Here is a 22,947-nt window from a genome sequence, read left to right on the forward strand (position 1 = left end):
AAAAATACCTCTTTGTTCAAGAAGTAGAGAAATGCTTTGAGCAGGATATTTAAGGTTACCCAGGATTTCCCTGTTTTGGGCTGTGAATTTTTCCTACCTATCTTGTAAGAGATATACTAAGAAGACTCTAAAACATGATTGTCTAAACTCAGGAGGCTATCTAGACATCTCAAGGAGATGCTCTTCCCATTTTCATTTGAAACGTATTTGACGGTAAGCTCCCTATGACTTAAGATTGTCTTTTCCTTCCCTTGGAATTATTAGAGCCCATATTATATTAAATTATGGGGCAGATGAAATACGCCTGAACACAATCTTGTACTAACCCTCTCATTGGTCCAAGGTTGACTACATAGATAAGAAAATATGTATAATTGTTTTTCAGTATCAAAGGTATAACACTTTTTCTGCCCTTTTCCAGGGTAAACCTTTCCCAGGATAAACTTTTCACACTGCTCTTTCTGAGCTTTAACCATTCTAGTTTAATTCCTCTGTATATATTCCAGTTTGTCAAATCCTTAATTATATATGACTCCCCAAGATGAATACACTATTCTAAATAGTACTGAACTCATCTACTTAGAATATTAGACAGTAGGTTTCAATTTCAATACCATATCTGCATTTATTATGGTGACATTGGGCTTATTATGTTAAGCATTAGTCAAACTAACACCCACATATTTATTCCAAATGTGCTATTATCAAGACACGTCTTGGACATTCTGAACCTGTGACATTGATATTTTGAATCTACCAATAAGACTTACAATTCTCCCTAATAAATTCCCCTTTGTTATTCTTGGCCCAAAATGTCAACCTATCAAGATCTCTAAAATGTTGATCTAAATCATCTGAAGTATTCATGTTCATGACCTAGCCCTTCCCTCCCAGGTATATACCATGCATACATATGTACAGAAAGCATGCCAGGATTCACAGAGTAGCATTATTCATAATATACCAAACTGAAAACTAAAAACCCGAAGCTCAGTAACAATAGAATAGATAAATACATTCTGGTATACTCACAAGAAGAAATGTATCCAGCAATGAAATTGAATAGGCAACAATTATCAATTATTCCATTCACAAAAGTTCACAATCAGACTGAACAAAACTACAGTGTTCAGGGATGCATATACAATAAGATTATACAGGAAGCAAAAGAAAAAATACTATAAAAGTAAGGACAGTGGGTAGTGGAGTTGCTTACAATAGTTTATATCTTGACACATGTTTACCTTATTATAGTTTAAATGTTCTTTTTACATTATAGGCATTTTTCCTATGAATTTCATAAACAGATTAATATTAATTTAAAAGAATTCATTAGCATGACTGCCCTTCTATAACTCACAAACATTCCAGGTCAGACGTTGTGACGGGAGGGATGTTTCAGGTGATGTCTGACCATGGTGGTAGCCCTTGTCTTCTCATTCAACTTCTGCTGTATCTTGAGATAGCTTTATTCATAGACTAGTTTCTGTCATGGTAACACCAGGGCCACAGTAGGGCAATGTGGAAAGACAGAGAGAGATAGAGAGGGAGAGAGAGAGAGAAAACCTCAATAATGGAAGAAAAGTCCTGAGCCATAATCAGTTGGATCACATTCTTAACACTGAAAAATCACCAGAGCAAAGAGGATACTATCATACTGATCAACCTAAGCCAACCACGTCCACTTCTGAAGTTTGATTTTTGTCTCTTTCACCCAAACCACATGCTACTATGCAAGGGGAAATTAGTGAAATAGATGGTGATTTATACACACTCAGATGCATACATACATATATACATAAGTATACACATTCTTACATACAGACATTGTTACAGAGGGATCTACACCAAGGTGTAAAGAGGACATTTTGATAAAGTGTGAGAATACAAATTTTTGTTGTTGGTTTATATGTACTTTGCAATGTTCCTATAACAATCACATACCCTGTCTGTAGTTTCTGCATGAGCGTGACTTCTGCTCATGAAGGGATCTTGTACATGTACCTTACTGATCTTGATGCTTATCTTGAATTCCATTTCAGCCTCTTGTTCCTTAATGATACGATCCTGATCAATCATCAAGATCAATTCTGCTGTCTCTTCTAGGTGGATATAACTCAGACACTCAGCCTCCCTGAGTAGTTAGCACCATTTTTAGATATATCTAGAGAATCACGAGGAGATGGACAAATTGAAACAATTCTAGGACTTGGATTCAGAAATTGAGAATCTATTACTTGTATTATTTTATTTGAAATAAGTTGGTTTACTGTATGTTTTAATAAATAAATGCTAAGTTTTTGAGTATATATTTTTAAAAATATTCCTTCCTATAATTAATCATAAGATCTTTCTTCTTGTTGTTTCAACTATATCTCATTAAAGTTGTTCTTTGATTATCTAAGGCTGACACTAGTTGGTTAAATATTTTGCCTTAACGGCAAAAGGGCTCAGATCAGCCTCTGTCACCTCATCCAGTTTCTCCTGTCCACAGATATGAGTCACACTTAACGAGGGCCATGATATTTTCTGTCAAATCCAAGATAATTTGCAGAATGCCTTATTAAAATCAAACTGGATTCTGGTACTTAGAGTGACATTAGCAAGATGGCAGAATAAGAAACCCTAGTCTTTCTTCTTCCATGGAGACACTGACTTAACAAAAATATATAGACCAAGATGCCTTTGTGTAAATGCTAGAAACCAACTAAGTAGTTGCAGTAATCCAGGCAAGCACAAAACTGAGAACAGTTGCATTCAAATAGGCAAGAAAAACCTCTGAATTCTACCCATGATCACTCTGCCCCCAAGTAGGTCCAGCTGTGCATGACTGGGAGAAAATTTCCAATTCACACCTTTGCCCTCAAAAAGAAAACAAACAAACAAACAAACAAACAAAAAAAACACAGAGAAATGTGCATGTAATATGCCAGCTTTTGGGGTCTGTACAAGGGATTGGTTTCTGTCTAGCCTGACATGGAATGCTGACAGAATCAGCATACTCTGTATGTCTGGACGCCACTGAGAACAAAGAACTTGGTGACTTGCTGCAGCAACAGAGAACCTGCAGCACCACAAACAGACACCACAGGGAGCAAGAGATTACAAGCTCACAAAAAAAAAAAAAAAAAAAAGGCAAACCTCTCTAATTGGGAAACGCTACACTCATACCCAAAGATGCATCATCCCCAGAAAGGTATGAGAGGCTCCCAGCATCTCTAGATGAGCTGATTGGTGAAGATCTTCCCATATACAAAGCCAGTCCATAAAGACTGGGAAAGGTGGTTGTTTTTCCAAATGTTGCAGTGTCTACAAAAAATTTGCAAGGCATACAAAGAAACAGAGAAATATGGCACAATTAAAGGAACAAAATAAATCCCCAGAAACTGATCTTAAAGAAATGGAGATCTGTAAAATACCTAACAAAGAACTCCAAATAGCCACATTAAAGAAGCACAATGAGCTTAATAACAACAAAAAGAGACAACTGAACAAAATCAGAAGAATGGTGAATTAACAAAATGAAAATATTAGCATAAAGCTATAAACTAAATATCAGAACTAAACAGAAATTCTGGAGCTTAAGAATATAATAACTGAATTGACACTCACTGGAGAGATTCAACAACAAACTTGAATAAACAGAAGAATCAGCAAACTCAAAAACAGGTCATTTAAAATTATTGAGTCAAAGAAGCAAAAAGAAAAAAAAACAATGAAGACAGCTTAAGGAATACATGGAACACTATTAAAAGTATCAATATACTCATTATGGGACTCACAGAAGGAAGGAAAGGAGGGAGGGAGGGAGACAGGGAGGAAGAGAGAAAGAAAGGGACAGAGAGCTTATTTAAAGAAATAATGGCTAAACATTTCCCATATCTAAGGAAGGAAATGGGCATCCAAATTCAGGAAGTTCAATGGATTCAAACTAGGATGAACCCGAAAGACCCACACTAAGACATATTGTAATTAATCTGTCAAAATCAAAAACAGAGAATCTTGAAAGCAGCAAGAAGAAGATGACTTGTCACATACAAGAGAGCTTCCGTCGTGTTATCAGCAGATTTCTCAGCAAAACTCTTATAAGTCTAAACGGAACAAGAAGACACATATTCAAAGTACTAAAAGAAAAAACACTGCCAACCAAGAATATTATGTCCAACAAAACTGTCCTTCAAGTGTGCGTATGAAGGTGAAATGGATTTTTCCAGACAAACAAAGGCTGAGGGGATTCATTACCATTAGAACTGCCTTACAAGAAATGCGAAAAGGAGTTTTTCAAAATGAAATGAAAAATGCTGCCAGAATAAAGAAGGCATATGAAAATATAAAGTTCTCTTGTAAAGGTAAATATATACTCAAACACAGAATCCTAAAATACTGTGACGGTGGTGGGTAAGTCATTTTTAATTCCAGTATGGAATTTAAAAGACAAAAGCATAAAAAGAACAATACGATTATGTTAATGGATACATAATATAAAAAATGTAATTTGTGATATCAAGAACGTAAAGTAGGAGTAGGGAAGATGTAAAATAGTAGAGATTTTATACGTAATTGAAGTTATTAGCTCAAAATGAATTCTTATAACTATAGGATGTTTTATGTAATTCTCATGGAAACCACAAAGAAAATAGCTATAGAAGATGTGCAAAAGAAAGTAAGAAAATTACCTAAGTATGTCACTACAAAAGATTAATAAAACAGAAAGGAAGGCAGCAACAAAGGAAAAGAAGGACAAAATAACTATAAGATACACAGGAAACAACAAAATGTCCAAACTGAGTCATTCTCTGTCAGTAATTACTTTACACGTAAATAAATTAAACTCCAAAATACATAAAGTGGCTGAATGAATAAAAATAAAAACAAGATGCACCTGTATGTTGTCTACAAGAGACTCACTTTAGATGTAAGGACACACATAGGTTAAAAATTAAAAGACAGGAAAAGATATGCCATCCAAATAGTAACCAAAAGAGAGCAGGACTGGTCATACACATATTAGATAAAACAGATTTTAAGCTGAACATTGTCAAAAGAGACAAAGAAGGACAGTATATAATAATAAAAGGATCAATTAACTTGCCATATATAACAATTATAAATATATATACACTAACACGCGAACATCCAAATATATGAAGCAAACATTGATATACTTTAGGAGAAAAATAGACAATAACACAAAAGTAGTAGTTTTGAATATTTCATGAGATGGTTAACTGTGTGTGTCAATTTGAGTGGACCATGGGATTCCCAGATTAAACATTCCTTCCAGGCGTGTCTATGAAGGTGTTTCTGGATAAGATTAGATTTGAATTGGTGTACTCAGCAAAATAATCAGTAAAATAAACTGCTCTTCATAATGTGGCTCAGCATTATTCAATCCATTAAGGTCCTGAATAGAACAAAAGGAAAAAGGAGAAATGTGTCCCCTTTTTTCTTGCCTCACTGCTTGAGCTGGGACATTTCATCTCATCTTCGTCTGCCTTTGGACTGGAATATGCACCACCAGTTCTCCTGGTTCCCAGACCGTTAGATTCAGACAAAATTACGCCACCTGGCTTTCCTGGAACTTCTCACATAAACATGTGAGCCAATTCCTGATTTTTAAAAATCTCCTTTTCACTCCTGTTGGTTCTGTTTCTCTCAACAACCCTAACTAATAGATTCCACTTTCTTTAATGGAGAGACTAACTAGACAAGATCAATAAGAAATCAGAGGACTTAAACAACAATATAGACCAATTAATCACAGTCATATACAGAACACTCCAGGGAACAATAGCAGAATACACATTTTTCTCAAGTGTACATGGAACATTCTCCAGTGTAGATAAGGTATTAGGACATGTTAAGCTAGGAAACAAGTCTTACATATTTAAGAATACTGAAATCATACCAAATATATTTTCTGACCACAAAGGTTGAAATTAGAAATCAATAGCAGAAAAATAACTGGAAAATTCACAAATATGTGGAAATTAACCAACATATTCCTATAGAACCAATGAGTCAAAGAAGACATCACAAAGTAAATTAGGAAACATACAAATCAAATTGAAAGCAAAACATACCAAAACTTATGGGATACAATAAAGTAATACCCAGAGGGAAGTCTATAGCAGTAAACACCTATAATCAAAAAGAAAGATTTCAATTCAACAATCTAACTTTACACATCAAGGAACTAAGGGGGGAAAGCCAAAAATTAGTAGAAGAAAGGGAATAATAAATAGAGCAAAAATAAATGAAATAGAGAATAGAAAAACAAGAATCAACAAAACCAAGAGTTGGTTTGAAAAGATCAACAAAATTGACATATCTTTAGCTAAACTAAGAGAAAAAAAATGTCAAATAAATAAATCAGAAATAAAAAAGGAGATATTACAATTATGCCACAGATTAAAAAAAGATGAGATAGTTATGAACAATTACATACTAACAAATTGGATAACCTACAAGAAATGGATACATTTCTAAAATATGCAACACACTGATACTGAATCATAAAGAAATAAAATCTCTTAGTAGACTTATACCAAACAAGGAGATTAAATTGGGAATCAAAAACCTTCCAACAAAGAAAAGCCCAGGACCAGGTGGTTTCACTGTTGAATTTCACCAAACACTTTAAGAATTCCAATCCTTCTCAAATCCTTCCAAAGAGTTGAAGAAGAGGAACACTTTCAATAACATTTTATGATCACAGTATTACTCTAATACCAACCCAAAATTTCTCCAAGAAAACTATAGACCAATATCCATGATAAATACTAATATAAAAATCCTCAGCAAAATACTAGCAAAGTGAATTCAACGGCACATTAAAAGCATTATACACCATGACTAAATGGGATTTACTCCTGGGATGCAAGGATATTTCAATATATGAAAATCAATTATTTTATACACCACATTAACAGAACAAAGACTAATACTCACATGATTATCTCAATTAACACAGACAAAGCATATGACAAAATTCAAAAAGTTTTTATGATAAAAACGCTTGAGAAACTAGGAATAAAAGGAAATTATGTGAACATAATAAAGGCCATATTCAATGCCACGGCTAATATCATAATGGTGAAAAACTGAAAGCTTTTTCTCTAAGATCAGGAACAAAGCAAGAACATCCATTCTACCACTTTTATTCAAAATAGTACTAGAAGTCCTAGTCAGAGCAATAAAGCAAGAAAAAGAAATCAGAGAACTCCAAATTGGAAAGGAAGAAATAAAATTATTTCTGTTCACAGATGGCATGCTCTTATATATAGCAAACCCTAAATATTACACACACACACAAACAAACAAACAAACAAAAATGTTAGAACTAATACATTCAGCAAAGTTGCAGGATACATAATCAATAAACAGAAATTAGCAGTTTCTATACACTATGAATTAACAATCATAAAAGGCAGTTAAGAAAAAAATCTATAATTAGAATCCAAAAGAATAAAATACTTAGGAATACATTTAACCAAGGAAGCAAAATACCTGTACACTGAAAACTACAAAATATTGATGAAAAAAATTAAAAAGACACAAGTAAATGGGAACATATCATGTGCTGATAGATTGGGAGACTTAATATTATAAAATACCCATATTTCCCAAAGTGATCTACAGATTCAATTCAATCTCTATCAAAATAGCAATGTTATTTTTGCTTGTTTTTTTGTTTTCAGAAAGACCATTCTAAAATTTGTATGGACCCAGAAAGTAGGAGGTAATTACCAGAGGCTGTGGGCAGGGGAGGGCAACGAAATGGGAAGTTGTTGAACAGGTAGAGTTTCAGTTTTGCAACATGAAAACGTTCTAGTGATCTGTTGCACAATTAACACTACTGTACCATATATTTAGAAATGATTAATATGGTAAATTTTATCTTAGGTAATTTTTACAAAAAAAAAATCAAACTAAACTCTACCACAAATTCTTAGAATATAGGAACCTTAAAAATTAATTAGCCTAGATCCCTAATTTTACTGAGGAGATGTAGCAATTATTTTAACTTGCTTTATTAGATTATGCAGTCAGGTTAGTTTATAATGACTTACTTTTGTTCATTATTCTGCTCCTCACATTTTTCTATATAATGTATTATTTTTGATGGCAATCTATATACCAATGTATAGCTTCTAGGATGCTTAATGAAACTCGGGACAGTTGGGTTACCCCAGTTCTTTAGCATTTCTGTGATTCTCCATCATATCCCAAGATTACCAATAGCAGTCACAAAATCACATTTGAAGTTATTTCAGTATCCTGGAGTGGGATTAATGTGAGTCTAACCTAAATTCACTTAAAAGAGCTAAGCAAATTTTTGTTTTAATTTCCTCACCTATATTGATCTTTAATCCAAGATTCTAATTTGTTTCACTTTTTTAAGCTCCTTCTCTTTGGTGAAAAGGGTGGAGACCAAAATTATGATGACTAGATTCACAAATCATCTTTTCTTTTTACGTATATCATCAGTCCCAAGTAGAAGTTGACCACTGCTTTGTTCTTCTTACTCTAAATGTGACAAAAATAAGCTTGTTTATTGTCCTTAGCACTTTTTCATAGCTGCACTCATGATAAGATTTAATCCTGACATTTGTCTTATGGGTTCACATCACTCTCTTTTCTTTTGTTGGACACTTGCCCAACACTTTACCTTGTACACATGTCCTAGCTAAATATTGTCTCACAGGTGACCCTGGGGTGTGACACGACATTTCTGTGTGACTTCTTTTGCTTCTCCCTAATGACATGTGACTTCAAAGCCATTATTTTGCTTTTAAATCTGCCATTCCATTTATGCCACATCTGATTTTACAATTTCTGTCCACTGGGCTATAATTATCTTTCCTCGTAACATGTCAAAATCCATTCTCCTATGACCTACTATGCACCAGACATAATACAAACCAAGACAGTAGGAACATTTTTTTCTAATATTTTCATCCCATATATGTCACCAAATTCCTATTTATTAATTAGAATCAAGTCTACTATAGCACTTCCTCTCATTGTTTTATGTTGCAGTAATAAGCTTCTAGACAGCAACACAAATTTTTTTAAGTAACCCAGGCACTTGCAGAATAAAACTTTCAGCAGAAGTCTTAATACACTGACATCTTCTCCAAGGCAGGATAACAACAGCTAAAGTTTGCAGAGATTCTGCTCAGCGATAAGGCCTGAGCTAAACACATACAGACAATTTTATCTCATTTAATTCCATATTTCTCCTATAAGGCAGGTAGTGTGCTCACCTCATTTCACAAATGAGTCCTACAAAGGTGTTTCATACAGTCGTGGTACCAGAGAAGAAGCAGACCCGGAATTCCAACCAATTGCATGTCCATTCCCTCACTGACCACTTATAACTTCCATGTTTCCCCGAAAATGAGACCTAACCAGAAAATAAGCCCTAGCATGATTTCTCAGCATGATATCACCTGGAGCAAAAATTAATATAAGACCCGGTTTTATTTTCAGGGAAACAAGGTACATTGCAATTTCCCACTCCAACGCATCTCTTATCCATCTTTATAAGGAAAATTCAGTTTATCATCCTTATTTGAATTCTTACATATCTGTAGCTTTAGCAAATCCCTTCCTGCGAAATAACATGTCTTAATTTCATTCCAGAAAACTACTGTTTTTTTTTTACACACTAAAAAATGAAAATACCAAGCTAAAACCTATATACAGTATCTTCTCGGTATTCTGTTCTACTAAATTTCTTTATTTCTTATGTCAAAATTCTTTTGTCTTGCTCTTGCATTTAGTTTTTAATCACTGAAATAACTGTAAAGTTAATGACTCGCTGTTCCAAATCATAAAGATAAAAGGCATATTAATAGACTTTTTGAAAGAAGATTTGGGATTTCATGAAGCGATTTCTACCCAGGGACTCCCAGCCATATATTACTGAGCTGCTTATAACCAAGAATCTAAATTAGAAAGAAAATGAGTAAGCCTGAATGAGACTTTATCATTCTTCAAGGAATTATTTAATATTTCAAATGTGTTCACTAAAGGCATACAGTGCCACATGCTAGAGGCTTTAACCTCCCAAGTTTATTTTTAAAAGACCAACTAATTCCAGTAATAAAAATGAAAAAGAATGCAGTCAATATTTTATTAAAAAATAGGATACTCAAATGCCTTTATTATGTATAATTCAATTCAGCTTATGAGAACTTGGGCATCAAACTCACTCTTACCCATACCTTCAATCGTATTTTTTTAACCCAAAAGCCCCACAGTGATTTTTATGAGGGTTTACCTGATTTATTTTACTTACATTACTTAATACTATTAGGTTGGTGAAAAAGTAATTGCGGTTTTTGCAATTATTTTTAACCTTTTAAACTACGATTACTTTTGCACCAACCTAATAGCAGTGTCTATCATGGTAATTATATGTGGATAAATGAGAAGCATCAAAAACTTAAGAAATAAATACAAGACATCAACCATTTGAATGAAGTATGGATTATGCCTTCATTTTTTTTTTCCCTTAAAATTCCAGTAAATGTACAACTTACGTCTAGTTTTTGTTTGTTTGTTTTTTTGGTATTACTACTATTTATCAAAGTCAGTTTCTACATAAATTACACTAAACATGACTTTCATGTTCCACTGTTTCTCAGTATCAGACTCAGCAAATATTTTCTGTAAAGGAAAAGATAGTAAATATTTTAAGTTACCAGGGCCATAGGGGATATGTGGGATACACATTCTTGGTTTTGTTTTGGTTTTTGTTTTGTTTTTAGTATCCTTTAAAATGTGAACAGCATATTTAGCTTGCAGGCTGTACACAAATAGGCCGCAGGTTGTATTTGGCCCTTGGGCTATAGTTTGATGCCCCAGGCTACAATGGTTTTCTACATGGCACTTGTTAAAAAAAATACACTTTTTTTGTTTCTCTTAAAAAGAGTGAACCTAGATTTTCACTTAGTGATAAGAGCACAGGATTACTAATCAGACCTCTATGCTAGTCCTGATCTACCCAAATTTAGTCAGTGTAACTCTGACTAAATTATTCCATCTCTATGGGTTTTCTTTCCTTATGGGTTTTCTTTCCTTATCTGTAAAATGAGCAAAGGATTTTCATGGGATGGAGAAGGAGACAGAGTCAGAGGGATCAATCGTGTAGGATCTGGAGAGATGGGAGAGAGAAGAGATTCAACAAAAAGTGTGGACCGTGAAAAGAAAGATTCATTTGATATTGTGAACCCTGAAAAAGAAGAGACCTACCAAGGGCTCCTGGTGGCTAACTGGGCTCAAATATTAAAACAGAGCCTAGCAGCCATTTCTAAACAGGGGCCTCTCAGGTAAACCACACTTCAGGAAGAAGGCTGCACTGAGATGCCTGCCTCCTGCATTGAACTGTCTGCCTGCACTGTGTTCCCGACATCTGAGTCAGCCCTTCTAAAGGAATTCCTGGAATTGTATGACAACCAATATAACTAAGGCTTTCCCCATCCCATAGAAGCTGTGCAGCTATATCCCCATCAGAATCTCCACCAACAAATCAGAGCAGCTTCATTATGACCTACCAGGACAGTGATTTTCGGACCAACCAAACTGCGAACGTGTGGAGTCTTTATTTGTGGGAGGATGGACCAATCAGGGACCAGGGGCAGGGACTTCTTCTATACAAGTTAGTTCTACTCTGGCTGAGAGAGCAAACTTTCCCTTTCCACCAAAGACTGAAGACTGAATTTCCCTGGCTGGTACCGAAACACTAAAGATAAAATTTCGAAGACATCTCGCTGGACCAGAGTGAAGAAGAGCAGACAAAGGAGACCAGGGCAGAGTGGAGCTGACACACATAGAGCAGAGCAGAGCTGTCTATCCAGAGAGCAGCCTCAGCCAAGGGTCGCCTCGCCTCAGAGCCACCTCACAGCCAAGGTGTTCCACAGCCGGGATGCTTCATAGTTGAGCTGTACTATGGAGCTGCTCCACGCCATGTTGTTCTCACAGCCTGGCTGTGTCACAATCAACCTGTTTGTACTGAATAAAGTTTCCTTCTTCACCTCACCCCAAATTGGTGCCAACAACTATCAGTTGACAAGGTGAACCCTAAGAAGGAATTTACCTCTTGAGAGGGACTCCCATGGTCAACTGAGGGCCCAAATTTTATGTATAATAAGAGTCTAGTGGCCATTTGCTGACAGAGAAGACCCTCAGACTGAACTCCAGTTTCCCTCGCTGCATCCGACTTGTTGACACATTCTGAGTGAACCACTGCAGGAGAAGCCCTGCTTTCATCTTTCTACCAGCAGAATGAGACCTACCCTGTCCAATTAGAACTGTGCAAATTGTATCTTTGTTTGCTTCTATACTGACCAATCAGAACTGCACAATCTGGCATCCTCATTCCCATAAAATTGGGAACTTGGGTGGGAACTTCCTCTATAAAAGATGGCCTCCCCTTTGTCTTGATAGAACACAATTTAGGTTGCTACTTGAAAACTGTCTCCCAAGCTGCAGCTCCTTTTGCTCAAGTAAATGCTTTATGTTCTTTTTACAGTCTAAAATTAATTTGGCTTTACAAGAGTGAGATGAAGTCTCCAGGTGGGCAGAGTGTAGAGAACTGTGGGGTTAGAATCTCCAAAGGGCATTTTCAGGCCTCCAAGGCAGCTTGCCTTTTGCCTGTGCAATGCTTATATCCATTCATATAACATTTACCCACTCTAGAGGCTTACACGAAGATGAATAAGGAAGCAGTAATTATAGCACCGGGAAAAGTTGGACATTCAAACAGAACAGGGAACACTAAGGATTGAGCACAAGACGCCCAGGAAGTAAGGAGAGGTCCAAAGAGGGACATCTATGGGGCAAGAGTGTTTGGAGAAAGGTAGTCTGCCTTTGACTCCAGCTGAGCAAAGTGAGAACAAGCACATGCCCAGCCCACAGGAGCATGAATCACATCTCCAGATTAAGAAATGCTAAGTTCCGTTGGAGCACTGCAAGCAAGTTGGTGTTGTCCAAGGCAGAAGATGTAGGTCAGGAGAGCCGAGAGGAGGCTAGAGGGTGGGGTCAAGGACAACTGAGGGCATGCAGAGAAGCGTGCACTGCATGCCATGGGTAACAGGAAATCACTGAATCTTTTCCACAAGAAGTTTCATAGCCAAATTTGCATTTAAGATAAATTACTCTGGCAACTAGAAGACGATATGAGGGGAAGACTAGAGCAGGAAGACGAATTAGGAACTGATACCTTATCCCTGGCAGGGGTTGATGAAGAGTTGACCACGGGCAGTCATAAAAAGATCAGAATACAGGAGACTAATCTCAGCAATACTTACAAGATAAATTGTAGACATGATGACTGACAGGAAATGGAAAGTGGAGGAGGGAAAGGAAGAGCAAATAAATGAAAAGACTGTGGATGGTGCTTCCTCCACTGGGGCAGGAAAGAAACAGGGGTAACAGAGGTAGACTTGGAGAAAGTAACAGAGATTATGAACTACAGTTTGGACATTTGAAACCAGACTTGGTATGGAACACACAGGTAAGGTGTCCTGCAGGCAGATACGGGTCAAAAAGTACAGAAACAACAACAACAAAAAGTCATGACTAGACATGAAAGTCTGGAGCTCAGTCAGAGGCATGTAGAGAGTGGAAGAGAAACCCAGTGCGATAGGGAAGTTAGGAGAAGCAGAGGCCAAAGGGAAGCGTATGGAAGAACCAATCTGAGGAGGTGGACAAGAGAAACAAAGTCAGAGAAGAAGATATAAACAAACCAGTAGCAGCTAAAAGGTGGGACGTCTGCTGTCAAATGCTGTTCAGTGAGAGGACAGAAGAATGGGAGAACAAGTTCAGTAGCATCGTTTGAACAGAAAGAAGCTGGAATGCAGAGCCTGAGGAATGAACTCTAATGAAGGTGAGTGAATGGAGACACCCTATTCCCAGCTTCTTCCATATCCAAAGAAATAAACACATTGCAGAAATTATAAAGACGAGGTCATTTAAAATAATTCCTTTAACACAGTTGTATACAAAATATTGTAATCCTGTGTCAGATATAAAATAAATCAGTTGCTACAATTCTGGCACTTTAAAGTTTACAAATCTATTCAAAAACAGCATCATTTTGTTTATGTATGTTTTTCATTACAGTTAAATAAATGTGAATCTAAACTTCCTTAGAACAAAACACCTGGTTTATTGTCCAGTCTTCCTAGTTACTGGAATCAAACGTGAGGATAAAAAAAGTAAGATAATCTTTGCAGATTCCTATGTAAGATAGGGAAGAGAGGTGATTCTACCTAGGTGGAAGAGACTAAATGTGAATTCTTGAATGATAACTGTGGTCCTCAAATGCAGTACTTATGAAAATCACTCAGGGCTGGTGGAGGGAGTGTCCTTTGTTTCACTCCAGATTCTGATTCTGTAGGTCTGGGGTGAGCTGAGGAAGTCCACTTTCTGGGCACCTCCGGGAGATCTAGAGTTGGCAGGCTAGGGAGCACACTGCCCTATCCTTAGAGATATGCAACCTTTTCTAAGTCAAGTTACTGTGTACTTGAATAACTGCTCGTTCTCAGGAAAGGTCACAACAGAACTGTTAAAATTTTTTTCATCCTTTTGTCATTTAAAAATTATTGGCACATTCCCTGGAAAAAAAGTACAAGCTTAAAAGAGGCCAGTTGAGGAGAAATGCTTGATTTCAATGAACTCATTAGCTCAATATATTCTAAAAGCACCAAGTGAGTCCTTACTCAGGACCAAATCCCAGGCAGGTGATGGGGATGTGAAGGTGAAAACAGAATTGGGAAGGTAACATGCAATGTGATTATCACTCACCTATAGAGGAGCTCCAGAAGGGCACCTAATATTGCCTGCGGTTATTGATACGAGGGAGAAGGAACAGATTTTGGTGATCAGAAATAGGGAATGTGGAATGACCATGTCTACCCTGCATCATTCCATAGGCAGTTGTGAACATTAAGGGAGATCTCAGGTGGAAAAGCAACTTACAAAATGGTTGTATGAGCTTCTCAGTTTCTAAGGGTAAAAGGCACTTTACCTCCTAGCATGACTGCTTCCTCACCTCAATGCACTTCAAGCAAATATCATCTTTTCTTATGCCTGAACTTTTTCTTAAACCTACATAGGTAACTTGTATGCATTTTTAATGTTTCCTGTTCTCCTGATATGCTCGCTTTGCTCTCTGGAACTCTTACAAAGCAATGTATTATTCTTAGTACAGAGAAGAATAGAACAAAGGAGTGGCCGGAAGAAGGGTTGGCAGAAGGAGACCCACAATGGAAAGGGGTGACGAGAAGATCATTAGTGTAATAACTTATCATCTACGAAAGGTTTCACCTGTATGCCTTCCTCTCAGGAGGAAATAACCAAAGCCCCTACCTTCCCACACATCTGAGACTTCTGCTTGGTAGAAAGAGCAAAGACCTTGCTACGATCTAGCTCTGTGACCTTGAAACAATGACCTAAGTCCTCTGAGCCTCATTTCCTTCATTTGTTGTACAGGGAGCTTGAGCAGATCATTCTACAAGCTCCTCTCTGCCCTGGTGTTTTCTCATTCTATGAATGTGTGCTGTCATTGGCCCAGATTTGCCCTGGCGATAAGATCCCAAAAGGACAGATACATTGACTGAACATTTGAAACGCTCAGCTAACCAACGACAGGCTCAAATTTAAAGAAGTATCATTTTCAAATATCCCAGTTCCAATACAATATCTTTTCTCACTTATATAAATGTTTTACCGTGTTTAATGATTGGCAAGTTACATACATCTATGTAGGTGCACATATTATGTAGCTACTGAAGCTTGTATCTTCAAGCATTCTCAAATCAGAGAAAAAAATCTTTGAAGTATTAATTGCACAATAAAGTCATTCAGCTATTTTAGTGTGTACTGGACAAATCAATTCACTCCCCCAGTTCTCACAGGACACAGGTAAAGTCAACCATAGCATCATGCCTTCTAGATGGAATTTCATTGATTAAACTTAGTTTTCCTTTAGTAAATATCACACCCTGGATGATTTTTACAACTAATACATCCCTGGGGTATATTAATACTATTTCTTAAGCAATGCCATATATTCTAGTCTCCAAAAAGTCCATCAAATATAAATCTCATGCTCACACAGCTTGATCACATGTGATAAGGGGCCAGAGCTGTTAATGCTCAGTATATGTCACATGTGTTTGCACAATCCTAATAAGCTAAACAACTTCATACAAATAGACACGTTTTGGAGGACCCTTGACCCAAGGATGACAAGTTACCTTCAAAGCCTTTAGCAATATCAAGAGTAAAATTTAATTTACTTTGACAGCTATGCAGTGATCCCATAAAGAGGAAGCTGAGGGTCCGGGTGGTTGCCCCCTCCTCAGTCCTGTGGCTTTAATTTCAGGAGCTCATGGATGACTTAGGGTCCCTTGTTTTTTTTCACTTGATTCTAAGTGAAAATCACCAGGAGATGCATGAATAAGACTACAGGGGCTCCATAAGTACCCCCACTGGGGCAAATACATGTGAGACATTTTAATCTTCACCTGAACAGATTCTAGACATTTTATGAGATCCTCAAAGAAAGCCAGGACTCAAAGAGGATGAGCACTTCCAGGGCTTTTGCTCTTGGGAGGATAAAGACTGCCTTTCCCTCCTATCTTTTCTGCTCACTGACTCCTCTGGCCAATTCAGAGCAGTTAAGTTTTACTTGGCCCTGCTTAGCAAAACACAGTCCCTACTCCTCCAATGGCTAAATGATTCTTCCAAGTGGCAAATGATTAACACACAATTTAAATGTATTTGGCTCACTCCCCCAAAACAGAGATCTGATCCACGAACCAGTAGCTACAGCTTTTCAATAAACGCCAGAAATGCAAAGAGAACTTGATGAAAATCATCTCCATTACCTTTCAGGGGCGTCCAAGGTACAGTTAAACCCAGTACTTCCACCGACCTAATTGGTTTTACCCAGCCAGGGAAGACGGGGCGGGAACTGGGCAGGGGACGTGTGTGTGTGTGTGTGTGTGTGTGTGTGTGTGTGTGTGTGTGCCGTGAATGAAGAGCCCCCGGTGCCATGCCTCCCACTTTGCCCACCACAGAGTCTCCGGTCCCTCAAGACAATGGAGCTGATATTGTCCGGCGGGAGTCTCAATCACAGGTCGTGCAAGATCAGTGGTAGACGCAACAGCTTGGGAGCCCTCCTTCACACCTACATCTTTGTTCTCTGAAGTGTTGCTCTTTCATGCTCCCTCCATCCCCCCCCCCCGCCAAAAAAAGGGGGGGGGGTTGGAAACGAGGAAGAACTCCCTGCCTCTCCCACAGTGGTCGTATAGGTGACCGCTGGGCTTCGCCCATCTCCCGTAGCAACGAGAGGCTCCCTGTCCCTCTAAACTGCCACTTTCGCCTCCTCTCCTGGGCTAGGTCCAGAGTTCAGACCGCTTCTGTTCTCAGCTCGCGTGCACATATCTCCCCGCGTCCCTCCTCTCCACGCGCCCTTTCTACTCTGGGACTCAAGGTAGGTACCCAGAGATGCAGGTGCGAGCACCGCACCCTCCCGGAGTCGCCAGCGCCACGGGATAGGAGAGCATTGAGCCCCGCCGACCTCCACACCTGGAGGCACGGCTGCTTGGTCAACTGCCCCGCGCTGGAGACCACGCACGGCGTCCCAATCGGTCCCTACCTGCCGGAGAAGGGTCCGTGGGAGCCGGGTGCCGCAGGCCTAGCGTGCACGGGAATCGATTCCTGCTGCGTCCCGTGAGCGGCTGCGGGGGCGCCCGGGCGCTGTGCGGCGGGTCCACTGCGCCCCGAGCTCTGCGCGCTTGGAGCGGGCGCAGTGAGCGCCGCCCGACCCGCGGGAGACTGGAGCTCCCTCGGCGGTCGGAGCGCAGCGTCTACCGACACACTCGCCCCTCCCCGCGCGCCCTACCGGCCACCGGGGTGAACTCCTCCAGCTCCCAGGGGCGCCGTGCCCCCCGCTGCCTGCCGTACTTCTGCGTCTCACTTGCCTGCCTCGGCCAGGAGGCAAGCTCGCCTCCCCTCACCCCCGTCCGGGTGGCCCCTCCAGGTCCCCTGCCTCCCTCCTTCCCCCACTCTCACGCGTTGTCTGAGACCGCGCCTCTCTTTCCAATTGCAGCTCCTTCGATCCTCCCCTTCGGGGTCTCCCCCCTCTAGCTTTGTTGCGAATTTAAGAATGGGGCTCACTCTTCAAACTTTTCCTTTCCGACTTCTGCAAGAAGCGAGGGAGCAGGAGGGGAAGAGGGTGGCCTGGAGGTGGGTCATCTGCCCAATGGCCGGGGAGCTGTGACCTGGAGCGGGCATCCCCCTTGGGCAGCCCGACCAGAACAAAGGCCATCGCGGGGACTATGGCAGATGAGTGACCCTTTTTAAAGATACAGAGGCCATAACAGTTCTTCCCGCTCTAGGATTTGAAAGCCTCTGAGATGCTTCTAAAATCTGCTCTAATACATGAACTTCAACGTGGGGCAAGATGAACGTGGGCAAGGACAAGCCTTTCTCTAGGGAACTGCTCTCTGTTGCAATTTTCATGACAAACTAGAAGGCTTCCAACCCCACCACCTCCAAACTTTGTTCTTGGCTGGCTCTGTAAACATGTTTCCCTGTCCACATTTTGCCATCAGGGCTACATGATATATAGATAATTCTGGGGTTAATATGATATACATGCACACAGATATATACACACACACACACATAATATAATAGTATGTAATAGAGGGCCTTGTATATAACAATACTCAATAACTGTTTATTCAAATTAGTTTATAACCATATTAATTATTGGGTAGCTGAATAAATCGTGATATGTGCACATACGAAAAATAGAGAATCTAGAGTTCTCTTCATGGACTGTAAATTTCATACTTCAGTGTCATTATACTACTGTATGTTCAGGAATGGATTAAATAATGATTCTGAGATACTGTTTTAATTTTCATTTATAGCTCATATGTTTTCTGTGATTTAGGATATATTTTATGAATTTTAAGATAGGGTCAATTAAATAAATTAATTGACCTTATAATTACAATGAGGCTATATGGAAATGTTTTCCATACCTAATCTGACAAGACTGGGGTCCCACGTCAGATTTACTTCTTATAAAAATAATTTACAAAGTCATCGAATTTATCAAAGCAATTCAACAATAGTACTAAGAATAATGTAGACAAGTAAGAATGACTGTGAATTACAAATAATACAAACAGCTCAGCACTTAATTATTTTCTTGTCATTTTATACATTGGCGCCAAGAAATAGAAACGGGCTATGAGGACTATTACCCATTTGTGTGGTTACTGTGTTGCATAATATGTGATACCATTTTATTTCTCTCTATATTAAAAGGTACGTACAGAAGAACTTTGCACAGATTTACCTTTCCAAAGTTAGCTCTGGTAACCAGCACTTAAAAACTCTACAAACATCAAACCAAAGGTGCCTATTAAAATACTAATGTGGATTCATTCAGCAGCAGAGCTCGGGCTTTGTATTGCTAAAGTGCTTATATGTCTCAAATATAGGGGATATATTTAATATATGTTTCTGTCTAGCACATATCAAAGTTTATACATTAGCGGTTTATAGTTATTAGAAGAAATTGAAAGGAAATTATATAAAGAAAAAGCCCATAAATCATTAAAAAAAGCATCATGTTTGTAGTCTAGCTATTCCCATCACATTCTGCTCATGTAGTCATCAGTGGCTTCAAATACACAAGTGATTCTGAGAAGGTTTTAAAAAACGATTATACTATCCAAGCATGTAGGCAATATATTATTAAGAATGTCGATATTGGTTCACTTCCCAGAGGTAATTTTTCTCTTTAAATTGAACTATAAAGGCTGGCTAGCCATTGGCGAGCATTCTGTTTACATGGAGGCATCAGATTCTGAAATAGTAATTCTTTTGCTAGCACAGAAGCCTGCATTATGCCGCTTTCACAGCCCCCTGAGCTACATAGTAATAAAAGAAGACTGTCTACTAAGAACCCCAAAGAATGCAGTTACTTTTACATCCTAAATTAAAGTATTTGTCAATTTTCGGAACATAAATTATTAGCTTCGCCTTATGGAAAAGTTTGTGAAGTGAATCCTTTGTATGTTATTACACTTACCATCTAGCACACCTCTTACTGCGTTTCTCCAAAAAATGAGATCAAGCCGGACTATCAGCTCTAATGCATCTTTTGGAGAAAAAATTAATATAAGACCCTGTCTTATTTTAATATAATATAAGACCGGGTATAATATAACATAATATAATATAACATAATATAATATAGGGTCTTATATTAATTTTTGCTCCAAAAGACACATTTGAGCTGATGGTCCAGCTAGGTCTTATTTTCGGAGAAACACGGTATATACCTCTCAAATGAACTGGTAATTGAAACATAAAGTAATTTGCTAATTATTAACAGTTACTTGTGAAACAGAGACATTCATTTCCCATAAAACAACACATCTAAAGTTATCTACCTAAAAGTATTGGTATGTGCCAGAAAACAGAGAATTTCATATGTATTATTGGGAAACACAGCATCACGTTTAAAATCAATGCACAGTTATAACTCTTGCTTCACAATTTGTATAAAAATCTACTTTCTCTATTTGCTATGGACTCAATGCTTGTATCCTCCCCACCTCCACCTCCCCACCCCCAAATTCATATGTTGAAATCCTAACTCCCAATGTGATGTTATTAGGAGGAGATACCTTTGGAAGGTGATTAAGTCATGAGGGTGCCGCCCTCATAAATGGAATTAGTGCCTTGTGAGGATACAATGAGCAGACAGTCTTGTGCGATTCCGAAGAGGACTTTTCTCACAAGGACGATGCAGGCCCCCTGATCTCAGACTTTCAGACTCCAGAACCATGAGAAATAAATGTGTGTTTTTGATACGTCACCCAGCCTACGGCTATTTGTCATAGCAACCTGAACTAACTGAGTATTGTATGAATTGGTGAGATAGGGTGTTCAAATCTTCAACTATATTTGTGAATTTTTATATTTCTCTTTGCAGTTCCATGAGTTTTTACTTCATGTGTTTAGAATTTCTGTTTTCAGTGTACAATGTTTAGAACTATGTACCTCTAATGAATTGACCACTTTATCCTTTTGAAATGATCTTCTTTATCCCTAATAATATTCTTTAAAACTAAATCTGCTTTTTCTGACACTGAAGTGGCCGGTCACTCTAGCTTTCTTTTGAATCATGTTAGCATGGTATCTCATGCTATCTTTTTACTTTTAAAATAGCTGTGTCTTTTTATGTAAAGTGTGATTCTATTGGAGAAGGCCATCAAGAGGACCTGACCAACTCTTGATCTGTTAGCTGGCAATCCCTGGGAATATCAGGTTCATCATCCCCTCCCCTGTCTGTGGAAAGTAACTTCAGCCTGCCATTTCCACACAAAGAGCCTTTTCAAGGACACAGCCTTGAGAGAGCAATAGCTTTTTGAGGCCATCAGGACTGGATAAGTGACTGCACCCCATTGAATCCTTTCTAAAACTTTTAAGATTCTGGTGGGCAGGTACAGAGATCTACTCATCTTGCTATGCCCAGGACAAGCCTTGCATGTAAGTTCCCTTGCTTATTAGAACCTCCACCTATCCATCTGGAAAGGTCTGCTTCTTTCTGTGGTCTCTTTTTACCCTCCATGTACCCCCCTTGAGAGCCAGTTTTGAATTTCACTATGGAACACCTGAGGTTGTGAGCCAACATTAACATTTATTAGTTACCATGGAGACACTAATGTCATTTGCATATGCAGAACTTATTGACAAAAAGATGAAGCTTAGAAAATTTCAGACATTGACTAGTGGTTATTGAGACCTTATTTGTGGTGTAAAGACTGTTTAAAAATCTATGTATTATGCATGAAGCATTTACAATTTTATTACCATAACAACGATCTAGAAATATTTTTCGTTTTTAAATTTTCTTACTTTGGAAAGCATAATTGTTTTTCTTTTGATTTAAATATATTTAATTTTTCATTTTTAATTACCCATTATTTCTGTCCCTTCACTCCTTTTATTTTCTAGCAGTCAGTATGAAGCAATGATCAGTGGTCCTGAAAACTCCTGAGGTAACGAAGAGAACAAAACATTTCTGCTAAATTCTCTTAGAAGAATGTTTAGCACTGCTACAAGGAATAGAGTACAGTTTACATTAAAACTATTTCAGTTCCATCAAAGGGTCTAAGATTGAGCTCCTTTTATCAAACACAAAGCAGATTGCTTTCCTAGAGTGAGTATCAAGCTTTTAGAACTGGGACACCACTGGTGTGTTCATCATATGAGTTCCACAGCCAAGATATGTCTCAGGAAACCACATCTGTTCCTTCTCCTCCCAGGGTCCTTGTTCTGTCCTACATACTTATTTCCTGGGTCTTATTACCTTATACTTAGTCCCTTCCAGGCTTTAAGGTCACATGGACTCTGATTCCAGTTTAATTACTCCCTCAGTTGCCCCTCATTTTTCCATATAAATGGACTTTTTACATGTGGACCTAAAATGAAAAGTATTTTCCAAACCAAGACTCCAACCCTTGTCTTCATTTGTAGTAAAGCTGCTTCCCAGATCAATACCCTCACGTTGAAACTGATCCTGTCTCCAACTTTATAAAGTCTGCTTAACCTACAATCCTATGGTTCATTTCTGTTGTGACACTGGTATTTTACTTGTTAGTATATTGCTAATCTACATGAAACAGCTGGTTCTTCTCCATTTCGCATTAGTGTTATCTACATAATTTTAAAGATGTGATTAAATGACTGGGATAAGTGAGCATGTAACCTTATTATAATTTGAATAATTCTGGATGATTGATACATGTATATTGACTTTATTATTGCAATAAACACATTCAACTAGCTGAATCTGACAGGTTTAGTGATTTATGTAATTATTATTGTGCTTTATGC

At 38.2% G+C, this 22,947-nt stretch overlaps 1 protein-coding gene across 3 annotated transcripts in view; it reads right to left on the bottom strand.

The window, feature by feature from the left end:
* MYO16 (myosin XVI) overlaps positions 1 to 17,821 on the bottom strand; it is a 562,776-nt gene extending 544,955 nt beyond the window's left edge. Inside the window, exon 1 of one of the 3 annotated variants that reach the window (XM_081047109.1) lies at positions 17,678 to 17,821. The gene's annotated coding sequence lies outside the window, so the exon portion shown is untranslated. Of the gene's footprint in view, positions 1 to 1,360; positions 1,478 to 17,677 lie in introns of those variants that run through there. The other 2 variants (XM_081047110.1, XM_081047111.1) reach the window with 2 other exon arrangements.
* Between the last annotated feature and the right edge of the window lie 5,126 nt (positions 17,822 to 22,947).

This window comes from Rhinolophus hipposideros (assembly GCF_964194185.1).
Source record: "Rhinolophus hipposideros genome assembly, chromosome: 4".
Taxonomy (NCBI): Eukaryota; Metazoa; Chordata; class Mammalia; order Chiroptera; family Rhinolophidae; genus Rhinolophus; species Rhinolophus hipposideros.